At 40.8% G+C, this 19585-nt stretch overlaps 1 long non-coding RNA gene across 1 annotated transcript; it reads left to right on the top strand.

Moving 5' to 3' along the window:
* Positions 1–856: 856 nt before the first annotated feature.
* On the top strand, positions 857–18549 carry LOC132210005 (uncharacterized). Its single transcript, XR_009446121.1, has 2 exons — positions 857–1041; positions 15192–18549. It is a non-coding gene; the product is annotated as an uncharacterized LOC132210005 (long non-coding RNA).
* The last annotated feature ends 1036 nt before the right edge of the window (positions 18550–19585 follow it).

The raw sequence follows: 19585 nt of genomic DNA, 5'->3' as shown, positions 1-19585 counted from the left end.
AATAGCCCAGTAAGTAACAGCATGGCCAGCAGCAGCACTGCTGGAATTGCAATGAGTATCCTGGGAGAAGATCACAATGACAAGAGGCAGCTCAGTCTAGGCTATTAGGGCGAGGGTGTGTGTACAGAAAATTTAGGGAGAAGAGAAATGGGTATTGGCGTTGAGATTTGAAGGGTAGGCAGGGAGCTGTCAGGATTGTTACCGTTTACTTTACAGATAAATAATTAAAGAACAGCATGTATGTAGAAGGCAGATTGCCACCTGAGCCATTTGTTTGCTGACTCATTTAGCCATCATAAGACCGGAAGTGTGAAAACACAAACAATGAATTGCGTTAGTGCAAACTCAGGTTGGCCTAGTAAACATTCACAGAACTGAGAATAGCTCAAATAATGTCTGTAAACCCACCTTTAATGTGGAAAAACACTTTGTAGGAGCAGCGGTGCAGGCTGTAATAAAACAAAGCCTGTAGCAAACTGTGTGAGTGACTGAAAATGAGCGCAAAGATATTTTTAGACAGTTTTTTAGAGAGACAATTGCGCTATTTTCAAAGATGACCAATCTAGTACCTTGTGGCATTTGCAGCCTCTATCTCTATGTGGTGCTGAAGAAAAAAGTTGCTTGAGATAGCTCACTATCACAAATCCCCCCTAGTCTTCATTTGTTTTAGGGAATTTGTAGTGGGTAGTGGTAAAGTGCAGAGTATCTCAGAAGAGACACTGATATTGGAAAACAGGAAGATTTAACTATGATAGCTATAAGTTACACTTTGTTTGGCTGTGAACACTGTAAGATTCCTCCCTCTGTCTCCGCCCACACACTGTGGGTGACATCAGTAGAATGGGTGGAAGTAATATTACAGGAACACAAAGCCCTTCAGAACCATTGCTGTAAGTAATGCAAGGCAGAACAAGAGAGAAAATTTCACAGTGCAAGACTAAGGTAACTGAAGACTCTGTCACCAGTGATGGAGAGGAGGGAGGACAATGAATCGTACCAAGAATAGCATGAAGTCTGAAACTGCACCAGGCAATGGAAAAGGTAGGATGAAGTGGAGCCATGTGATGTTTGTAGATAAAACCATTTTGAAATGAATACACTGGGATGATTTGTGATATATCAGCAGGACTTAGTTCTGAATAAAATAGAATGTGACAAATTATATTCTGCTACATATTTTTACACCAATAATTAAAAGTTAACCTAATAAAGGCACTGCTGTGGCCAATAAAATCAGTTTATCTATTTCTTACAAAATATGAACTTCCATTGTGATGTGAGTACAATGCTAATGGATAATTTTGCACAATCGGTCTTATTTAACATAAGAATGTGATATTTATAGGCAGAAGAGCAAACTGCTAACAATGCCTGAAGTCTCAAATAAAAGCAAAAAGTGCTGGATGATTTAGTAAGGGTGGCAGCACTTGTGAAGAGAGAAGCAGTTAACTTTACCATTCAGCAAGCTGTTTCTCAAGTCAGCAGTTCAAGCAGTTTCAGACTTGACTTACAATAAAGGTTGTCGTACAGCCTTAGAGCCATACAGCATGGAAACAGACTCTTTGGTTCAACCAGTCCACACTGAACATAATCCCAAACTAAACTACGCCCACCTGATGGCTCCTGGCCCATATACATCCAAACATTTCCTATTCATGTATTTATCCAAATGTCTCTCCTCTCTCCTTAAAAATGTACCCGCTAGTCTTGAAATCCCCCTCTCTAGGGAAAATACACCTACCATTATCCCTGTCTATGCCTTTCATGATTTTGTAAACCTCCCAACCTCCTACGTGAAAAATTCCCAGCTTATCCAACCTTTCTCTGTAACTCAAACCTTCCATAACTAGCAACATCCTGATAAATCTCTGCTAAATCCTCTCCAGCTTAATAATATCCTTCTTATAACTGGGTGACCAGAACTAGAAACCAGTATTCCAGAAGATGCCTCACCAAGGTTCTGTATAACCTAAACGTGACGTCCCAACTCCTATGCTCGATGGACTGAACAATGAAGGCAAGTGTGCTAAACGTCTTCTTAACTCCCCTGTTTATATGTGGTGCAAACTTCAAAGAATTATATATCTGAACTCTTAGGTCCCTCTGTTCTATACCATCACCCAAGGCCGTGCCATTAATTGTATAAGCCCTACCCATGTTTGTTGCACCAAAATGCCCTCTGTGTTGAACTCCAAACTCTTGATCACAGCACAATCCCATGCATAGGAGGGTGTGGACTTAGCTCTTGGGCTCCAGCTAACAGTCACCATCACTGAATCTGCCAGCCTTGTCATATAATATTGAAACTTGCACAGTTCTGCTCCTGACCATCTTATGGCATGTTTTAAAGATAATTCCTCATAGTTATTGCTGGGTAATATTATGGACAACTAAACAATAATTATTAGAAAAGGAAATAAAAACACTTGCAGAGCTTTATCAAAAGAGCAAGACACTATTTTTTCAAACACCCAGCGCAGGCATGACAGATTGGCTGGCTTCCTCTGTGCCCTCAGATTTCACAATTTGAATGTTGCAGCAGGAGCATCATTGTATGCTGTTCCAACTTGCCTTGGGAATTAAAAGCTTGCATGGCATGCATCAACAAACTGGCTATATTAGTCACATCAAACTGGAAATGCTCAGTGTCTGAATACCAATCATTACAGCAGATGCATTGAACTTCCAATGCAACATGGTTTGCTTACATCACTCCAGGAATTATTTGTTTTGCCTAACCTTGGAGGGGTCACTGAAACCTAGGTTCCCAAGCTCCTTTCTTCACATCACCCACTCTCTGCTCCCAACCATACACCAGCACAGTCATAACCTTCCAGTCTGAGATGCTGATTTATGCGGTTGGGGAAACCCCAGCCTCCTTTCCTGATCTGCACTCAGTTATTGTTCCGAGGAACTTAGTAGAGTGCAGCAATTAATCTTAGCAACCCCGGATCAGAGGGAAGGACAATCAGTCAAAATCCCTGCTCAGCTTTCACAATCTTACAACTCCAGCTGGATGTCACATGGACAAGGCCATTAAGAGAGGATTTGTTGACCTTGATTGTAACATTTGTGAAATATCCTGCTCGTACTCATTGTCTAGAAATGAAATGAGGCTATGGTTTGGTTGACTGGTAGTTGTAGAACTGTACCCCATTTAGATTCTGTGTTTTCAGGCAAGGAGATATCAGAGAATAAGTAAAAGCAAAGTCTGTCTTGCGTGATGACTAATTGAGGAAGTGTCCAGCTTGATTCTTTGAAAAATATTGTGCAATATCAAACTTAGATCACTATCAGCAGAATAACTTCAACTGGTGAGCTGTCCCAAGAATTTTAGTGTCACAATACCAATGACTTTGCGCGATTGATGCATTATTTAAAACATATTTAATAAACCTCCAAGACTGCTGGGCGATAAAATGCAAAAGCTTCAAACAAATATGTAAATAAAGCATCTGTTTGCTTCAAGTGGATGCTTCTTAAATTGGTATTCAGCTACTAAGGAAAATTGTTAATAGAACCATATGTGGAGTAGGCTATTCTGCCTGACCTTCCTGTTTGCCTGTTTGTTATATCATAACTGATTCATATCTCAACTGCATTTGATTCCTAAGTCTTTCAGAAAGGAAAAGTTTCAGATTTCCACTAACCTTTGGGTGAAAAAATGCTTTCTGATTTCAGACTTGGATGATGTTTTATTTTGTTACTCTCTCCTGGATTTTCAACCAAAAGGAATTGTTTCTATACACCAACCATATCAATCCCCTTATCAGTTTAAAATTATTATTAGATCACCCTTCAACCTTCAGAATCTAATGCAATAAAAACCAGAATATATAATCTGTCCTCATAATTGACCTCTTTGAGACTCAACGCTGTATCAATTCCAACATCAATAGACTGCCTTATGATGTGCATTGCCTGGGACTCAACTCAGTGCTTCAGATCTACGATAATCAAAATTCAGGGTAACTATTGTCTAACTTCAATCTCTTCGTATTGAGGAAAAAAAGGCAACATTCCATCAGCCTTTCTCAGCACTCGCTAATTCCATCAGCCTTTCTCAGCACTCGCTAATTAGACCTACCGCAATGTAAGTGAACAGCAATAGCCTTTGTTGCATGTAATTATGTGTGGAATATCGCAAGACAGGACAATCTTATCTGCAGCTCTATTTACCCAGGCTCCTTTTCCATACAAGCTAATGTCGCAATGACATTACTCTTTTTTCACATGTTCAGAATAAAGGTATAATTCTTCTAAATCTAAATCTTAGCCCAGGTTCTTTCACTATACTTTTTTTTACCATTAACACTTAATTATAAACATTTAAATCTTTTTATTGCACTTGACCTCTTCCCCAACAAGACTCTCACATCTGGAACTAATTGACACATCATTCCCAGTTCTCTTCAATGACTTGCAGGATCTGTATTCTCTCTTATCATTTCCTTGGGGGTGGCTAACAGAGTGGTCGAATGGCAACGGTTCAGCTTTTGGCTCAACACTCACAAAAGACTTGAATTTGGCTGCAATGAGGACCATTCAGAGGAAACTGATGAACAGGAAAAGACTCCAAGGGCCATAGGGCCATGTCCTCTTTTAAAAGGAAGGCAGTGAATTGAAGTTTTCACTCTCTTTTCGATCTATCTTCTGAGATCAAGAATTTGTCGATCTCTGCCTTGAAGGCATCCAACGTCCCGGCCTCTACTGCACTCCGTAGCAATGAATTCCACAAGCCCACCACTCTCTGGCTGAAGAAATGTCATCTCATTTCAGTTTTAAATTTACCCCCTCTACTTTTAAGGCTGTGCCCACGGGTCCTAGTCTCCCCACCTAATGGAAACAACTTCCTAGCGTCTGCCGCTTCTAAACCATACATTATCTTGTAAGTTTCTATTAGATCTCCCCTCAACCTTCTAAACTCTAACGAGTACAATCCCAGGATCCTTAGCCATTCATCATATGTTAATCCTACCATTCCAGGGATCATCCGTGTGAATCTCCGCTGGACACGCTCCAGGGCTAGTACGTCCTTCCTGAGGTGTGGAGCCCAAAATTGGACACAGTATTCTAAATGGGGCCTAACTAGACCTTTATAAAGCCTCAGAAGCACATTGCTGCTTTTATATTCCAACTCTCTTGAGATAAACGACAACATTACATTCGTTTTCTTAATCACGGACTCTACCTGCAAGTTAACCTTTAGAGAATCCTGGGCCAACACTCCCAGATCCCTTTGTACTTCTGCTTTGTGAATTTTCTCACCATTTAGAAAATAGTCCATGCCTGTATTCCTTTTTCCAAAGTGCAAAACCTCACATTTACTCACATTGAATTTCATCAGCCATTTCCTGGACCACTCTCCTAAACTGTCTAAATCTTTCTGCAGCTTCCCCACCTCTTCAGTACTACCTGCCTGTCCACCTATCTTTGTATTATCGGCAAACTTCGCCAGAATGCCCATAGTCCCTTCATCTAAGTCATTCATGTATAAGGTGAACAGCTACGGCCCCAACACTGAACCCTGCGGGACACCACTCGTCACCGGTTACATGGGAATGTAGAATTCAAAACACAAACAGATCAGCCTAGACCTTATTGAATGGTTGAGCAAGTTCTATAGGCTGAATGGCTTGTTTCATTTTTTTTAATGTCTATGTATGCCCCATCTCTTCGAACCCATGAGAAAGTTTTAAGGTGATTGGAGGAAGGTATAGGGGAGATATCAGAGGTAGCTTCTTTACACAGAGAGTGGTGGGTGTGTGGAATGTGCTGCCGGCAGTGGGAGTGGAGTCAGATATTTTAAAGACTTTTAAGCGACTCTTGGATAAACACATGGAGGATCGTAAAATGTTGGATATGTAGGATAGATTGATCTTAGTCATTAACAAGGGAATTCGCACATCTTTGCTCTTTCTCTCTCTCTCTCTCTCTCTCTCTCTCTCTCTCTCTCTCTCTCTCTCATTTTCCAGACTTTATATTTTGAAAGACTCAGATATCACTCATTAGCTGTAACAGAAAGTTTCCTTCAGCAAATCATTTATCATGGTTACGGAGTTTCGGAATATTTCTGCAATGGAGATTTTTTACCTCTGTCAACGTAACACCAGAAGATGTGGGAGCAGAATTCGCTAATCAGCCCATCAGGTCTGCTCTGACATTCAATCATAACTGAAATGTTTCTCAACCACATACTCCTGCCATCTCCACAGCATTCTTGATGCTCTTGCTAATCCAAGCCTAGCTACCTGTTATAAAAACAATGACTTGGCCTTCATAGCTTACTGTGGTATTGAGTTCCACAGATTCACCATCCTCGGACCAGGAGTAGGCCATTTAGCCCATCCAATCTGCTCTGCCATTCAATTAAATTATGGTTGATCTGATAATCCTGAACTCCACTTCCCTGCCTTTTATTCATTACTGTTGATTCCCTTATTGATAAAAAAAACTGTCTATCTCAGCCTTGAATATACTTAATGACCCAGTCTCAATAACACTCTGTGGTAACCTCCATGGATTCACCAATATCTGAGAAGAAATTCTTTCTTTTCTCTGTCTTAAATGTGTGACCCCTTATTCTGAGAATATGTCATCTGGTCCTTGACTCTACTGTAATGGGAAACAACATCTGTACACCTATTGTGTCAAATCCTCTAAGAATTCTACATGTTTCGAAAACGTCACCTCTCATTCTTCTGAATTTGAATGAGTGCAGGCCCAAGCTATTCAGCCTCTCCTCATGAGACAGACCCTCCACTCATGTGATCAGCCTAGTGAACCTTCTCTGCACTGCTTCCAATGCCTATACATCCTTAGATAAGGGGCTCAAAATTGTTCACAGTATTCCAGCTGGGGCCTGACTTGTGTCTTGTATCGATCAGCAAAACTCCCTGAATCTAATATTCCTTCCCCTTTGAAATAAGACAACTATTCCATTTGCCTTCCTTTTTGCTTGCTGAACATGAATGTGTAGATTTTTATTCCCAATTTGCCTGGTCCATCAGATTTATTCTGGATATTAGTAACCCAAGGCGGTTTGAACAACAGAACATACCCAATGTTCTTAATTAAAGCAAAGACCACAGCAAAATATACAATAAAAATCGAAGGCATTAAGGTAGATTTGTAGCTTGGGTTGTGGGTGCTGTGGTTGGTTGGCTCGCCGAGCTGGTTCAATGTTCCACAGACATTTCATTACTCTGCTGGGCAACACCATCTGTGCAGTCTCCGATGAAGCGCTGTTGTGTTTTCCTGCTTGTTATTTAAATTCTTGTGCCCATTGAGCTGGGTTATCTCACTTGCAATTTTTCTTCACAATGGAGTGTAGCTCTACGTTTTTATTACTGGCTTTCTTAGTGGTGTACCAGGCCTCTAGGAACTCCTGTGCATGTCTCTGTTCCGCCTGTCCCAGGTTCCTGGTGTTGTTCCATTCAAACTGATGGTTTTCCTTATCCATGTGGATGGAGATGAGTGAGTATTTGCCATGTCCTTTTTTGCCAGTAGATGTTTATGTACTCTTGCGGCTAATTTCCTTCCTGTCTGCCCAATAATGGAGTCGGTTCAGAGGAGGTTCACGAGAATGATCCCAGGAAGGGAAAACTTAACATATGAGGAATGTTTAAGGACTCTGGGTCTGTACTCATTGGAGTTTAGAAGGATGAAGGGGGATCTAATTGAAACTTACAGGATACTCAATGGGTCCTCTTCTATTTGTGATTTTTGTTAATGATTTGGGTGAAGGAGTGGAAGGGTGGATTAGTAAGTTCACGGATGATACGAAGGTGGGTCAAGTTGTGAATAGTGCGGAGGCTGTTCTAGGGTACAAAGGGACATTGATAGGATGAAGAGCTGGGCAGAGAAGTGGCAGATGGGGTTAATAACCCTGAAAAGTATGAGGTAATTCATTTTGGAAGGACAAACTTGGAAGCAGAATATAGGGTTAACAAAAAGATTCTTGACAGTGTGGAGGAGCAGAGGGATCTTGGGGTTCATGTCCACAGTTCCCTGAAAGCTGCCACCCAGGTGGATAGAGCTGTTAAGACAGCGTATGGTGTGTTAGCTTTCATTTATAGAGGGATTGAGTTCAAGAGCTGTGACACTATGCTCCAGCTATACAAAAGTCTGGTCCGGCCACATCTGAAGTATTGTGTCCGGTTCTGGTCGCCTCATTACAGGAAAGATGTGGAAGCTTTGGAAAAGGTACAGAGGAGATTTACCAGGATGTTGCCTGGAATGGAGAGAAGATCTTACGAGGAAAGGTTGAGAGAGCTAGGGCTTTTCTCTTTAGAACAACAAAGGATGAGAGGTGACTTGATAAACATGTACAAAATTGTTAGAGGTATAGATAGAGTGGACAGCCAGAGACTTTTTCCTAGGGTGGAGGTAGCTATTACGAGAGGCCATTGTTTTAAAGTGGGTGGAGGTAGATATAGAGGAGACATCAGATGTAGGTTCTTTACTCAGAGAGTGGTTGGGGCATGGAATGCATTGCTGAAGGGGGTAGTGGAATTGGCCTCATTTGGGGGTATTTAAGTGGCTATTAGATAGGCATATGGATAATAGTATAAGGTAGGGGTGGAAGTTGGATAGACCTTAAGTTTAAGGTAAAAGTTTGGCACAACATCGTGGGCCAAAGGGCCTGCACCGTGCCGTGTTGTTCTATGTTCTATGTTCTATGATGCTGAATGGCCTGGACAGAGTGCATGTTGGCAAGATGTTTCCATTGGAAGGAGAGGCTCGGACTTGAGAGCACAGCCTTAGAGTAAGGGGAAGACCTTTTAGAACTGAGATATAGAAAAACTTCTTCAGCCAGAGAGTGGTGAATCTACGGAATTCACTGCCACAAAAGGCTGTGCAGGTCAGGTCATTGAGTACATTTAAGACCAGAATACATAGGTTCTTGATTTTCGGGGGATCAAAGGTTATGGGGAGAATGCAGAAGAATGGGTTGAGGAACTTATCAGCCATGATTGAATGGCGGAGCAGACTCGATGAGACGAATGGCCTAATTTCTGCTGCTATGTCTTATGGTCTTATTGTCTTATCATGTTTGTTGCAGTTTTTGCAGGGAATCTTGTATCTGACATTGATCCTGTCCATTGTGGGTAGTGAGTCTTTGGTTTGGATTAGCAATTTGCATAGAGTTGATGTGGGTTTGCGTGCTATTCTGATGTCCAGTGGTCATAGGAGTTATGTGGTCAGTTCAGATGTGTTCCTGATGTACGGTAGTGTGTCGCGGCGTGTAGTATCTTCCTGGTGTCGTTCATGTAATAGGCATCTTCTGACCCAGTTTTTCGGATATCCATTGTCCTTGAATACCTGGAAGAGGCGCCCTTCTTGTTTTTTGGCATATTTCTGTGTTGCTACAGTGTTTTGTTGCCCATTTAAATAATGTTCTCACGCAACTTTGTGTGTGTTAGGGTGGTTGCTGTTGAAATTCAGTACTTGGGCAGTGTGTGTGGCTTTCCTGTGCACCTTTGTTAGGGAATCCCCATTGGTCCTGCATTCCAACAGGACGCCCCAGCCCCCTACCACACACACCAGGCACCATAGCCTGCCATTACACACTACCTGTTATTAGATTCTAACAGTCCCCATTAACTACTGTTCACCCTCCCAGTCTGATCATTATCAGCTCTTTGTCTGTCCAACTGTTCTTCTCTTTCTTTAGGCTCTATATTATTGTTTACTTCCTATCCCTTATTTCTACATATAAACTGACGTTTTCCCAGTCACCATCAGTTCTGAGAAAGGATCACTGGCCACGAAATGACTTGATGGGCCGAATGGCCTTACTTCCACTCCTATGTCTTATGGTCTTATGGAAACATTAACTTTGTTTTCTCCTCCACAGATGGTGCCAGACCTGCTGAGCTTTTCCAGCAACTTTGTTTTTGTTCTTTTCCTCTTCCCTGGTGAATCTCACCCCAGTGAGGGCGTTGTCTATTAGCTTGTGTGTCTCCTCGAGGTGGGTCTGTTTAATAATGATGAAGGTGTCATCCACATATCGTATCCATAGTTTTGGTTGGATTAGCAGAAGGGCCGTACTTTCAAGTCTCTGTTTCACCGCTTCAGCTATTAGTTTGGAGATAGGTGATCCCATGGGTGCCCCGTTGATCTGTCCATATATTTGGCCATTAAAGGTGAACTGGGTGGTGAGGCAAAGGTCCAGTAGCTTCAGCATTTGTCTGTGGAGATGGTGTCACTAGGGTCTTGTTCTTGTTTTAGTAGCGTTGCTAGTGTTTCACTTGCTAGTGATATGTCAATTGATGTAAATAGGGCAGTAACATCAAATGATACCATAGCCTCATCATCGTCTATTCTTATATCCTTGATGGGATTGAGGGACCCCTGGGCTGAGTGGATTGAGTGGGGTGACTTGCTGGCAAGCTGCTTTAGTCTCCTTTGTAGCTCCTTGGCTAATCTATGTGATGGTGTGCCTGGCAGGGAGACTATGAGTCTGAGGGGTACTTCCAGTTTAAGTACCTTTGGGAGGCCGTAGAATTGGGGAAGGGGTGGGGTGTTAGTTCTTTCAGATTTCATTCTTAGGTTGTCTGTTTTATTGATCTGACTGCTCTTTTTGAGTCTCTTTAATGTATTGAGAATCTTGTTGCCCAGTCATGGTGTCGGGTCTGTCTGCATTTGCGAGTATGTGTCCTTGACAGCTAGCAGTGTTTGTGTCTTGGAGAGGTAGTCTTGTTTGCTTAGCATTACCATCATGTGTCCTTTGCCTGCTGATAGTATTGGTTGTCTGGTTCATTAGTGTCCTTCAGGGAAGGAAACTGCCATCCTTACCTGGTCTGGCCTACATGTGACTCCAAACCCACAGCAATGTGGTTGACTCTTAACTGCCCTCTGGGCAATTAGGGATGGACAATAAATGCTGCCTAGCCAGAGACACCCTATTCTGTGAATGAGTAAACAAAACAAATCGCAAACCCAACTGATCAATAATCACATCCAATATCAAATCTGATGTGCTGTTTCAGTTTTAAACAAAACTTTGGCTTTTGATTAGATTCCCTACAGTGTGGAAACAGGCCCTTTGGCCCAACAAGTCCACACCGTCCCTTGAAGCATCCCACCCAGACCCATCCCCCTATAACCCACACACCCCTGAACACTACGGGCAAATTAGCATGGCCAATCCACCTAGCCTGCACATCTTTTGACTGTGGGAGGAAACCCATGCAGACACGGGGTGAATGTGCAAACTTCACACAGACAGTTGCCTGAGGTTGGAATTGAACCTGGGTCCCTGGTGCTGTGAGGATACAATGCAAACCACTGAGCCACTGTGCTGCCCCCAGAGTTAATTTGACAATTCGATTCATTACTGCTTTGACAATTCTTGGTGTAAGCAAATATGTATATTCCTTCAGCAAAACATGGAAAGACTATAAAACTAGCGAGTTTTCTAATTATTAAATAATCACCAGGCTTCATATATTTTCTTATTCTTATTATTACATTCAGCTTAATTTTAGTTAAATTAATTATGGCTAACCCAGCAAATTTTAGGTTAATATCTGCAGACATTAGCTTTTTATGATTTACGAATGAATACTCTCAAAGAAAATCTACTTTCTGTAGATTTCTCGATTTAAATAACATTCAGCTCCTCCAGTCTTTCTGCCAAAGTGCATTTTCCCACATTGTCTTTCACCTGCTAAGTTTTTGCTCACTTGCTCAACCTATCTATGTCTCTCTGCAAACTCCTTGCGTCATCCTCAAGATTTGCCTTCCTACCTATTTTTGTGCCATCCACAAACCTGTCTATAGTACATTCACTTTCCTCATTCAAATTATGAATATAAATTGGAAATAATATGGCCATACCACTGATCCCTGTGGCACTTCACTCATTAAAGGTAGCATGAAAATGCCTCCTTATCCCAACTCTCAGTCTTTTATTAGTTATCCGATCCTCTATCCATACCAATCCATCCTGGGGCTCTTATTAAGTAGCCTAAAGCACCACTTGTAAGTTCCTCTACCAGCCACTCACCAACTTGACTTGGAAATATATCATTCCCTCAGTGAGTCTACCTACACCAGCAAAAATACAACAAGGTAACTCACCACCATCTGCTTAAAGACAGTAGGAGATAACCAATTATTGCTGACCCAGCTATTGAAAATCACATGCCATGAATGAATAGAACAAAAATTGTTGTAAAAGTCCATCTAGTTCACAAATGTTATTTAGTGAAGCAAATCTGCTGCCTTTACCTGGTCTGATTTACACGTGATTCCCCACTACAGCAATGTGATGACTCTGAACTGTCTTCCAGAATTACAGATGGACGAGAAATGCTGGTTCCCAGATCCCATAAAGTACAATATCTACTCTATGTTTGATTTGCCTCAGAACAATGTAGTATGACATCAGGTTTTTGAGTACGCAGATGATACATTTGAAAGAGTTTTAAAAAACTCTCTGAAATCACAAATCATCTGCATTCATGCTTACTGCTCCTCATTTATAGTCTCTGTTTATGTGTCTTCTATGTTAGCACAGAAACCTCACTAATCAACATCAGCGAACATAGATCACACTCAGATAAAATACACTCGATAAAATGAACACTTTAGATGCCACTTTGGCTGTACTTATGCTCAGCTTTAGTTCCCCATGAGAAGCTGGTGGACAGTGGCTATAATCCATGCAATAAACTCTGGTATAATGCTGCTAATTGGGAAGACAGGATTTTAACCCTGCAGTGGAAGAAAGGTGAAATATGTTGTATATGAAATAAATCAGATGTGAGCCTAGGGTTGACCTATTATTATTGTAGCTCCATCAGGCAAATGAAAACTATTCCCTCAGATGTGAACAGAGATCCAGTGAATTGATCTTCTTTCCCTTTTTAGAACATAGAACATAAAACATAGAACAGCACAGCACAGCACAGGCCCTTTGGCTCATGATGTTATGCCAAACTTTTACCCTAACCCTAAGGTCTATCTAACCTCCACCCCTACATTATACTATCATCCATATGCCTATCTAATAGCCACTTAAATGCCCCTAATGAGGCTGACTCCACTACCCTCTCCAGTGATGCATTCCATGCCCCTACCACTCTCTGAGTAAAGATCCTACCTCTGACATCTCCCCTATATCTACCACCACTCACTTTAAAACTATGCCCCCTCGTAATAGCTACCTCCACCCTAGGAAAAAGTCTCTGGCTGTCTCTGACTACCTCTGATCATTTTGTACACCTCTATTAGCGATTCTAAAGAGAAAAGCCCTGGCTCTCTCAACCTTTCCTCGTAAGACTTTCCCTCCATTCCAGGCAACATTCTGGTAAATCTTCTCTGTACCTTTGCCAACGCTTCAACAACTTTCCTGTAATGAGGCAACCAGAAATGGACACAAATCTCCAGATGTTCTATTTCTGTTAAGAGCACTGATGTTGCAAAGGTGAAACAGTACAGGCCAAATTGAAGTAGTGTCAGACATCAGGAGTATACTTACATGCTTAGCGACTGGGCAAGTGCACAAAGGTGCTATCCTGAAGCTTATTAAAATTCATGCCCTAATTTTCACCTGCATACAATTGGAATTCTGCAGACCTCAAGTTTAATGCTGTTTGATGGCCAAACTCTGACAACTCCAATTTGCAGAAGTGGTGGAGGAAAGAGCCCAGCAGCCTGCTGTTCCTGTCCTTTCTGACCACACATATATTTGAATAAACGAAAGACAGCTCACCTTTATGTTACATGCTGCATCCGCTTTATACTGAATATCAAACAGTGCTCGTTTGTGAGCAACAACCTATTAAACTGTACCATTGTGCCAACTTTAGTGAGCATTAAATATTTTCTTTAATTTCACAAATGATGCAGTCCTAATAAAGACAAAGTAATAACTATAGGCATGCCTAACAGAGCTAAACTTTGAGGTGGCATGATGGCTCAGTGATTTGTGCTGCTGCCTCACAACACCAAGGACCTGGGTTCAATTCCACCCTCAAACAACTGTCTCTGTGGAATTTGCACATTCTCCCTGTGTCTGCAAGGGTTTCCTCCAGGTGCTCCAATTCCCTCCACAGTCCAAAGAAGTGCCAGTTAGATGGATTGGCCGTACTAAATTACGCATAGTTTCCAGGGTTGTGCAGGTTAAGTGGATTAGCCATGGGAAATATTGGGATAGGGTAGGGATGGGTTTGGAGGAGCAGTGAGGATGTGATGGGATGATTGACCTGCTTCTACACCATAGGGATTCTATGATTCTTAATTCCAGATTGTTTGAGACACTATCCTGATTTCACCTAACAAAAACATTGCAATGACCTCACTAAGGGTAGAGTTAAATTTGTATTTCAGACTGATCTTTAATGAAGGACCCTGCTCCAATGAACATACAACAAAACACAAAGAAATGTTGATGCTGGAAATCTGAAACGCAAATGGAAATTGCAGGAAGAAACTCAGCAAGTCTGGCAGCATCTGTGGAGAAAAAGATGTAGGCCAGGAGGTCCAGGTTTAAATTCCATCTGCCTATGGGGGTGTCACATCATGTCAAAAATCAAAAATAACAGACATCAATGTGCAAAATCAGGAGGCGTTTCTGCTGATTTTTATTTTCTGCTTAGTTTCTGCCATGCAGGTAGCGTTAAAATTGCCTGTTTAGGTGTTTCTTATTCTGCCATCTAAACTCTGAGCTTCAATCTATGTGCACTGTCACACCAACACGTTGGTTTACGCTTGTACCAGAGATAATAGGAACTGCAGATGCTGGAGAACCCGAGATAAAAAAGCATAGAGCTGGATGAACACAACAGGCCAAGCAGCATCTTAGGAGCAGAAAAGCTGACATATTGGGCTGAGACCCTTCTTCAGAAATGGGCCCCATTTCTGAAGAAGGGTCTAGGCCTGAAACGTCAGCTTTTCTGTTCCTCAGATGCTGCTTGGCCTGCCGTGTTCATCCAGCTCCACATTTTGTTATCTCTGTTACATTGGTTTATACACCTGCTTATTATCAGACAGTTTGTAAGTTTAGCATAGCCACATGAGATAGATTGGAAAGCTATATGACCCTCCTGTTCCATTGAGCAGTTTATTAAACATGTGATTAGCAGACGGGTGTTGACTGTATGGCAATTGATAAGAATTACGAGAATGTTGAATTATCAAAAATGACTTTTACATCACAATCCTTTTCTTTTCTTTTTCAGATACTTATCCCAAGAAATTTGAGTTAATGCTCATGGTCTTTATTTTCCTCAAGGATGTCCACTATGTCTACTGCTGCAGCAATTACACAGCCTCTTAACAACAATGGTACAGTTAATATTCCAGCAATTGTCATCCCCCTGCTGTTGACCCCTGGAATAATTGGACTTATAGTCTGGTGCTATCTTCATTTTAGATCCAAAGGTTTTTATTTCCAAAATGTACTGAAGAGGTCCAGGGAAAGTGCCAGTGGAGTGGATACAAGCCAGTCAGATAATCAGCAAGAACACATCTACAATCCTAAAATAACTAATTATTCTGCTGAGCGGGTTTCTAGATCCAACACCTCTCCAAAATACGAGGTCAATCGTACACTCTATCAAACACAACATAATTATGAAAATGTTATGATCGACCCCATTAATCACCCTGCAGAATCAGGATTTGCATCACCTGCAGGCCATCAGCAAATTCAGGTTTCTCAGACCGTGGATTATAATGAGGCAATTTATGAAAACAGTGCAGCAATAGATAATTTGCCTGTGTACTGTAATTATACAGGCCCACCAAATGATGAAACTGATGATACTTACATCATTCCAAGCAAGTAGCCATCTGCATGGTGAGGACTCTGGACTCTTATCAAACTGAAAAAGAAGATTGTTTTTGTGCCTTAGACAGTGAAAATTGGAGGGAAATGTCTTAATATTATTTGTTGAACAGAACATATATTTGAGACACAGTATGAAGGATAAACATCTCAGCATAATGCAAAAAACAATAAAAAGTTATTTTTGGTATTTCAAAGAAATGTGCATTGGCAATTTGAACTCAGAACATTACGTACAAGAGAAAAGAACTTTGAAAAGCATTGTATTCTGTATGTCAGATATTTTGTCATCTTTCCAACTGAAATGCCACTAAAACTGGTTTGCAGAGTCAAATGTTTTCTTCTCAAAGACTGGCATCTTAGGTCATACTCAGACAATTTCAGTCAAGAATCCACAAGAAAATTGAGGTGAAAGAGATCAACAAGAAATCATCCAGGCTTCAGCTAGTGACCCATCTGATCATTGTTTTCTGCAGCATTTCCATCCATTAAGGAACAATTGTATTTATCAAAGCAGCTCTGATATAGACATTGTAATGATGATGAAGCTGTCAGCATTTGTTGTCACTACTCTGTGAAACTGGCAAGCACAGAGTTAAAAGTGGCAGTCTAGAAAGTGCTGTACTGATTGTCTACTGCTTCATAGTTGAAGTCCTCACCAACAAAAATCATTTTGAAATCACCAAATTTTCCACCTTTAACTTTTTCTTCTCGCTGCAAAACCAATTGATAAAGTCACACCTTATTGAATGAGCTACAGCTGGGTTCTAAATTATGCATTATGTCAAAATAACCATGATCGACCCCTCTGATTCAGAAAGGCTGATTGAATATTAGTGAAACTTGTGCTGAATTTTACCATTCCGTGTTAAATTTGAAAGTTTATGAAGTATTATTTCAGGTTTGTTTGTGCTGTTTCAGCTTCCATATTAATTGTGTCTATCCTATTTAATCGTTTTAATTTCTGTAAAATTATAAAGATGATAAAATATAGTGTTATTCCCTTTTTTGCAGTCTAAGAGAAATCTTTAATCTGATTGATTATTTAAAAACTGAAAGAACTGCGGATGATGAAATCAGGAACAAAAACAAAAGTTGTTGGAAAAGCTCAGCAGGCCTGACAGCATCCATGAAGAAAAATCAGAGTTACCGTTTCGGATCCGGTTCTAAGGAAGGCTCACTGGACGTGAAACATTAACTGATTTTTCTTGGCTAATGCTGCCGGACCTGCTGAGCCTTTCCTGCAACTTCTGGTTGATTAATTAGCCTGCTTCATTATATTAGAGTTGCTGGAAGCTGGGAGTCACCAATAGCTGCCATCAGAATGATTTGAATATCAAGAAGGGAGGAACTGATAACTTCAATTCATTAGACCTTTGTGAGCAGTTTTCTTCACAGTCAGCATTGAGCACTACAACTTTGTAGCTAAATGCAAAGTCTGAATCATTATTCATTTTTTATTAACTATAAAGTAAATTGCAGTGTTCTCTCTCGCTTTCTTATAGCAATGCACCACCATTAGTACCAGCTCTGGCCTTGACTTTTAGACCCTCCAGATGCCAAAATCAAAGGAGGACTGGTATCAAATGTAGAAATTCCCCAATGTTTGTTGGTTCATCCCAGTCTCAAGCCTTTTTTCCCAAAGTCACTATGAAGGGTTGGCAAAGCTATCCACCCATGCATGGAGGGTGGATGATTAAGATCATTATGGCGTCTTAAGAACAGCGAAAGGAAGTCACTGGATATTTCAGCCTCTAGTCCACGTGTCATCTAATCTAGGCTCCAGGCAGGCCCAGATATTGCTCTCACTGTTTCCAATACAACACTAGCCACAGGTTGGTGCAAATAGAGCCACCCCTCCCACTAGCCTCCACATCCCTCTTTCTCCCCCTTTCCCCACATTGGTCTCAAAGCTGCAAAAGGCATTTTTAAATTTACATTTTGACATGTTGGAGAGAGGGGGACTTAATGAATTTTACATTTCTTTTGCTAACCTTCTTGAGATAAGCACAGCCTGATTCAAATTGCCCGTTAAATTCACTGTTTAGTTCTAAAAAAAAATTGCAGTTTACTACAAAATCTATACTAACGTAATTGCACATTCATGTCAAAGTTGTTCCAACTTTGAAGAGGGAACATTCACGGACAAAAATGATACATTAACTATTTCCGAAGGATCATTAAAGACGTGCTCTGTTATGCACTGCAGACTCATTTGACATTAAGTCTTTAGTGGTATTTAAGTGCTATTTTCCTAATTCCAAATTGGCGCTCCAGGGTATGAAAAGGGAATATTCAAAGGAGAACAGGGGGGAAAAAAACGGTGACTAGCCTGCACCATCAGTGCCTGCCTTTCTAATAATGTGTGACTTATTATTTACAGGGGGATGAAAGCATAAATGTTAATATCAACCTCTATTCAAACAAATACTGCAAAGTATTCATCATCTACGCTTTAAATTTCAACTGTGTTGTTTCTTACTATCATTTTGTGTTCCCTAATTCAGCTGAAGCAGAGTGAATGCTTTTCAGATATTGCTATATACAAGATTTCAGAAGAATCAATATTTGCAACTTATTATTTTTGAGAATATAATTTTTCCAAACTTTTTGAAACTGCAATTCAGACGTTTAAAAGCTTCAACTGTACACTGTGCTAACAATTGTAGTCCACCATTTGCTTAATGGCATCCTGTTAGGATCTTCTTTGAGTTTTGAATGCTCAAAATAAAAATTGTGTCTTTTACCAATTTTGTTCAAATTTCCCTTGGTTTTTGACTTTACCACTTTTCTAATCTTGATTTACACGGTATAACTTAGGTAAACAAATATCTGAAAAGAAACCACAAAATTATAAGTTGCTATTATAAACACACATAAATCAGATTCATAGTTCAATTCAGAAAATACCTTTTACATGTGGCACCTGCAAGACTGCAAAGGGTTAGATTTTAATTTGGTAAGTAGCCAGTTTTTGGCAGTCTCAATTTGCGCAGTGTCACTGCAGATTGATAGTTTGGGGTTCAATTTAGATTAATGTGCTATATTGCATTTTGGTAATACAAACAAGGCAGGACTTATACAATTAATGGCTGGGCCATGTGTAGTGTTGTTAGGACAGAAAGCCTTAAGGGTTGAGGTACGTAATTCTGTGAAATTTGCATCACATGTAGACTGGGCAGTTAAGAAGGCATTTATCACACTTGCCTTCACTACTCAGACTTTTGGCGACAGGAGTTCGGACGTCACTTTGAGGTTGTACAGGATGTTGGCAAGGCATCTTCTGGAGTACTGTGTGCAGTTCTGTTTTCCCAGTTATAGGAAGAATATTATTAAACTGGAGTGGGTTCAGAAAAGATATACCTGAATATTGCTGGGACTGGAGGGTTTGAGTTATAAAAATAGATTGGAAAGGATGAAGGGTCTAGGCCCGAAACGTCAGCTTTTGTGCTCCTGAGATGCTGCTTGGCCTGCTGTGTTCATCCAGCCTCACATTTTATTATCTTGGAATCTCCAGCATCTGCAGTTCCCATTATCTTGGAAAGGCTGGGATTTCTTTCACTGATGCATAGGAGGTTAAGGGGTGAACTTATTGAGGTTGATAAAATCATGAGTGGCATAGATGAAGTGATTGACAAGGGTCTTTTTCCTAGAGTTGGGACTTCAAAACTGGGAGGCATATTTTTCCGGTGAGAGGAGAAAGATTTAAAAAGGACATGAAGGGGACAACCTTTTTACGCAGAATTCATTCCATCACTTTCTCTGGCAGTTTGTGTGTGGAATGAA

Source organism: Stegostoma tigrinum, chromosome 1 (genome assembly GCF_030684315.1).
Source record: "Stegostoma tigrinum isolate sSteTig4 chromosome 1, sSteTig4.hap1, whole genome shotgun sequence".
In the NCBI taxonomy this organism is placed as follows: domain Eukaryota; kingdom Metazoa; phylum Chordata; class Chondrichthyes; order Orectolobiformes; family Stegostomatidae; genus Stegostoma; species Stegostoma tigrinum.
The sequence above is the reverse complement of the archived record's forward strand: the minus strand, read 5'-3'. Positions and strand labels throughout refer to the sequence as shown.